This window comes from Bacillus rossius, chromosome 12, assembly GCF_032445375.1.
Source record: "Bacillus rossius redtenbacheri isolate Brsri chromosome 12, Brsri_v3, whole genome shotgun sequence".
NCBI classification, from domain to species: domain Eukaryota; kingdom Metazoa; phylum Arthropoda; class Insecta; order Phasmatodea; family Bacillidae; genus Bacillus; species Bacillus rossius.
Window position 1 is genome coordinate 17,395,872 of NC_086339.1, and position 6,279 is coordinate 17,402,150.

Below are 6,279 nucleotides of genomic sequence, written 5' to 3' on the forward strand. Positions count from 1 at the left end.
CCCCCCCCCCTCTGAAACCTTGAAGTGGGGGCAAACGGGGGCAAAGAAAGCGCTGTGTCATCAATTTTTAGATAATAAAACTGCTTAAATAGCACCATTTTCCACCTTGAAATACAAATTTTCCTGGGCGCTTCAATAGGGGGGGATCGATGATTCTTTATAAAAAGGTATATTTCCCCCCTTTGGAAATTTAGTTGTTGCGCCCCTGATGCCACACGTTAGCTTTGGTTGAAAGAATAATTTGCATTGTTACACGTTAACAACTGGGTACATTTTAACATTCAAGCGAATGTTCGTTAAATTAATTACTTAGCATTAGCAGTTTCCAAATCACCTTGGAGGTCTATCACGGGTGGCAAACGTCCGGAGGTGCGGCACTAGACTCTTACTCTTTATTTGCCATGGCGAGTTCGTCTGGAGGCCTGTTACCATGTCACTGCGAGGGAAACAATGCAGTATCTTCAAAACTAACAGCGTCTGCTTCTCGAGTATCTTCAAATTCAACAGCTTGCTTCTCCGATAACCACTTCCCGAGCTGGCGCTGCCTGCTCATTGGCCAGGGGCTGTTCTTCAGCCCGCCAATCCTTGTTCGCCACTCATTCTCAAGTCTGTGCTCAGCCTGTTGCTTGGCGGGACTGCACACGCGCGTATAACTGCTTCTCGCATCTCCGCATCTCGCCGTTTACGGCTGGATGTTATCCAGGAACACTGCTCTCGGATCCTCCACTACCAGCAAGTTGCCAGTACTGGGTCCATCGCAACTGGCACCGTGGCGTTACAGTGTCCACTGAAGCTACAGCTTTAGTCATAACAGTCATGTCACAGTTCACAGCATCATCCACGCAGTGAAACACACAACCCGATTCTCCAGTCCCCATACGCTAAATTGTGTCAAGAGCGAAAACCTTCTTCTGTTTTTTTTTTTCCACTATCCCAGAATTCTTTTTCCAGCTGGGCACTGTTGGACTACAAGTTAAATTAATTTCACGTGGAAGAGTTTCCATGCAGTGGAAATTATAATTTAAGAGTGGATTATTTAAAAAAAATCCATGTTAAAACGTAACAAAGTCAATTTTTTTTCAAAATTCAATATATATTGTTATAATTGATATTGTAATAATTGTAATTATTCATATTACCCAGATTACTGAAATGAAAACAAACGTACTTTGGTGACTGGATGTTAATTGAATATACATTCTATCCGGACTCAGGCCCAAGAAAAATATAATTCACTAATTTGCTGTAAATCACTCGAATTTCACACAAGTAATCATCAGTCTGTATCAAAGATTTGTTATGATACGAATGTCTTGTTAAATAATCAAACTGCTTGACACTTCAGTACAAGGAAGGTAAGTCGTGTTTTCCCTATTGGCTGACAACCATGACGTTCCCGTGACGTCACTGATGTACGGATAGTTGTGGACACTTTGGCTTTTCCTAAAAACAACAATAATGGCGTTGAAAAATGTTCTTACTAAAGCAAAGCGCGAGCTGGCCTTTTAACGACACTGAAACTAATTTAAGAAAAGTAGCTGGCTGTCCTTCTGGAGAAAATAAGAGGGAGATCTCTGGATATGGCTGTCTGTCTCTCTTCACCTACTGTGTGCTCCAGATTTGTAGGTATGTTGTATCTGAATGGCAGTATGTACTGCCTATGTAAACTGTGATGGGTCAGACTCAGCAAACCCTAAACAATAACTAAAACTTTGGCTAAAACAATTCTTCGATGACGAACTATTACAGAGGAGGGTTATTGTAATTAATAAAACTTCATACGTCCTTACTATCAAAAAATATTTTTTTTTCTTTCAAATATATTTTAACCATCATAGTATTATCCCAGGCTTGTTCCAAAGCATATATATATATATATATATATATATATATATATACATACCCACGTATTAATGCAAGTGATAAAAAATAGTGTTTGATAAAAAATCGTTCTAAGCTATTCAATGCTACGTGCATTCAGTTACATTCAAATCATTTTCGCTGTATGGAATATGAGAAAATATTTTATCAATCATTTTGGAATATTGAATATATGAGAACATACAGGATGTTATGTACATTCAGTTTTTAAAATCTTCCAGATTTTTATTCAATAAGTTTGAAATCTACCTACGTCTGTAGGCTTTGCCGAAAGGGATTTTTTTTTAAAATAAATGTTGTTAACTAGGCGTCAAAAGCCAGCAAATAGTAGTTTTTAAAAGATTCATTGTGGTTAGAAAGCAATTTCTAACATAATTTTTTTTAATGAAATTTTTGATTGTCTTAAACTTTCTATGAGACCTGTAGACAACCAGTTTTGTAAAAATTTTGGTTATTACTCCTAGATTGTTCTTGTGTGACTATGTTTAAATGAATTTAACTAGCTACCAAATGTACGGGAAATACCACGTAAATGTATGAATATCGCCGGGTGACGTTTTTATGAGTGTTCTGAGTAAATGGGGGGTAGGAGGAAGGGGGAAATTTTTTAGAAGTGTGTTTGAGGAGAAGGAAGGAAATGTGGGTAAGTACAGTGCGAGCTGAATCACCCTCTGCGCCGCTAGTTCAGCCTACGCCGACGTGATGATAGTGTTTCCGACCTGGCCCAGTGCAAAACAATAATGTGGAATACGAAGATTTATTTCACCATCGCTAATTTAGTTATTAACCAAGCATTCCGGGTGTTCACGTCTTCGCCGTTTGAGGCCGCCGGCTCGTAAACTACTCCTGCGTTCAAGAATGGAGTATCTCCAACTCGCGCGGGCTGTCTGTGGCTGCGGTTAAGAGACCTCTTGCGCTTGCGCGGCGAGTTATTTTATTTTTCTTTCTCTTTTTTTTTTTGTAAAATAGGAAAAAAAATTGTTTCTCTTATTTTCTTTTGACAGTTTACGGACCACGAAATTATCATTCCTGAAACCCATAACAGCATCCAGCGGTAGCCAATTATGAACGAACTAACTTTACACTGAAACACGAGACCGCAAAAGGAATCCGTCGTACACATAAACACGATCGATTCCCGCTAATAGTACTATTCTGAATACTATTTTTTTGAAATCAATGGTTTAAAAAATAAAAACCGCCCTGCCCGTATGAAGGGGCGAGGAATTTAGAAGGATAATATGTATTATAATTATTTTTATACCATTATTTTTAAGTGTTTTTAAACTTGCGATTACATTTTATTATGAATATCAAAATTTAAAAAAAAATGTATAAAATAACGATGGTATTATAAATAAGATTTTTAATGTTAACAATCTGGGTAGTATTAACCGGCAAAAGTGGGCATCATTTATTATGTTCTGCAAACTAAGCGTGGACACTCTACACATTAGGTTCTTTCATATTTTAACCCTTTAATTTGTGAAAGAAAGAAGAATATATTTTTTTTAATTTTTCAGTCGAGCTGTAATTAACAACGAATAAATTTCTTTAAACGCGATGTGGTAATGTCACTTTCAAACAAGAACCAAACTTCATTTAATATGTATATATACGTATATATATGATTGACACATGATAATTGTTAAAATACAATTCACAAAATATCTTTTATGTATATTCCATAAGTTTACAGGTATCTTAATAAATTTAGGGATTCTAAGATAACTGCTTAGAACATTAAATAAAACAAGGATTATCTTAAAGAATATTAAATACAACTCCATAAACCATCTCATTCCTTCCAAGAGCAAATTTACATAAATCGCCCAGGTTATTTGGGTCTACGAATACCCTTAGAATTTTTTAGGCGTACCTATTTATAGTTGAAAACCCCCTACATTTACTGCTGTTCTAACACCCACTTTATAAGTATGCTAAAACAATTTATTACACACAAAATAAAATATGAATATATACTAGCCTATTTTTCGATTTTCATTTGTAGGTTGTAAAAAAAAAAAGATAAGACACGCAAACATGTAGTAGCTCTTGATTGAGCTAATCAGCGCAGTGATTAAGGTGTATCTGTGTTATTGAGGCGGGGTGATAAGTACGACGCTCGCTGGTGCTTCTGGCGCGATATCTCCTTTAAGCCCAAGACTCTGAACTGGCGCGCAGTCCTATCGTCATGAACAGGGCAACTGCGAATTTTGAGTGGTGACCATAACATTAGATGGCGGAGAAATGAAGATAAAGGTGTGATGCAAGGCTCTTGGGTGCTTTCAAGGTTATTAACCGGGAGTTCCATGCCTAAAAATTATTCTGAAAACTCATGAGTTAGGTCCTTTTGCGCTCTCCTAAAAATACAGTTTAAAAACGAAGTAGGTAACTACTGTAACAGAACAACCCATCCAACCTCAACCTTAAATTCTTTTCATAAACGTAAATCACTGGGATATGTTGAGCAGTTTTCAAATGACGTGGTTTTTCCTGAAGCTCTGCACACCGTGTGTGTGTCCGGGTAGACGGTGGGGAGTTAAAGACACTGGACTCGCGTTCGAATCCCAATATGGTCACCGGCAATCCGGTGTTCCATGTTCTTTTTTATACGTAAACATCTTTGCTCTCGGCATACGAAATTCGGTTGGAGTAATTTCTTGAATGGAACGGAAGTCACATATTAAAAAAAAAATTAGACTGTAAACGTTACCGTGGTCGTAACAGTAAGTGTGATTTACACGTAGGGTAAGGTGGGGCTATTTGAATCATTTCAAGTTTAAAGCTTAATAATAATTCAACATTGTATCCGATCAAATACGAAAAATTACGTACATCAATGTTACAATTTTTGCATCATATGGAATCAACTTCAAAATTTTTAGTCAAGTCATTTCCTGGTAAAAAATTATTAACTACAGCACTACTCCAACATGACCATCCAAAAATTGTGGGGCTATTTGGACTGCACAAAGGGCTATTTGTATCACGTAATTTATTGCCTAATAGTGCACGTATTAACACAATAATAAAGTCTAAAACAGTTCCCAAAATCATCAAACACATTTACCACAAAGAAATTGTTTTTTTTTTTCTTCCCATAAGCACCAACACAAATTTCATGGAACCATATGCAGCACTTTTGGCAACTTACCCAGCCACCTTTACTCTGTGACTTTTCTTCCAAATATCTAACACCACAGAAGCCACATGGTGTATTTTCTTAATCTGATGTTTCTGAAAAAATTTCTTCGGAGCTCGTAGAGCTCTCACTTTGTTTCCTCATTCTGCGCTGTCACTTCTGTTTTCTATGAAACTGTTCTATAGAACTTGGCTTGTTTCTTGCCTGTGCTGATTTATTAAAAAATAATTTCTTTTTCGTTCTTGTTTTTCCAATGTGTTCCGGAGATGTTATATGACACGCTGATCCCTTTGCTGTGGTCAATATTTTCTTCTTTTTTCCTTTTTCTGGTGTTGGCATTACTACAGAAAAGGATATGGTTGCAATTGAAGATTTTTGGTTTTCATAATTTTGTTGCGCAGATAAATTGGCTGACGAAGTTGGCATTTCTGATGATTACTCATTTTGTAATTCAGTTCCATTGTCATGGTTTTTTTTAAATTCTTTTAAAGTTATTTACCTTAAATCTAAAAACCATTAAGGCAATATAAACGTAAACGAAGGAAAAATTCAGTGTGATTCAAATAGCCCCGCCAGAAATGGTTCAAATAGCCCCACGGGATACAAAGTTCAAAACTTTAAATAGTTCGGAAACCAAGCAAAAGATGTCGCTAGTTGTCATATAGAACGACGAAGTGGTCTTTGCAGACCGCTATAAAAACACAACATGCACAGAGTTTCAATTATTTTTCCCGTAAGATCTTAAATAACGAACATCGGAAACTACATCAATGCCATTTCTTCACAGGAAATACTTACCTCACAAATTTTGAACTGATATCACATGAGATACATTACAGATATTTAGTTAAACCTTCTAGCACTTTAATTTACAACTGCACTCACAAGCTCTCACGCGGTAAATGGCGTCTTAACTAAAAAAAAGTGGTGTTTTTTTCTTTTTCTTATTTCGATCCAAATAGCTCCGTGGCCCAAATAGCCCCACCCTACCTTATCACGTGGGCTAACTTGTGAAGTCACCGATACATTCTAATGGACTATAGTAATGATTTCGTAATTTTCTATAGGCCTATTATCAATATCTCTAATCTTAATCGGGCCTGGGGGATTTTGACCATCCCTCTTGAGAAACCTCCCCCCTTTTCTTCTTTTTTTCTTCTCGAAACCTCGCGACTTTTCAGCATCGGACATTCCAGCAGCAACGCGGATTCGCGTCCCGAAAATGTGAGATTCCCCGAACGCGCGCCGTACGA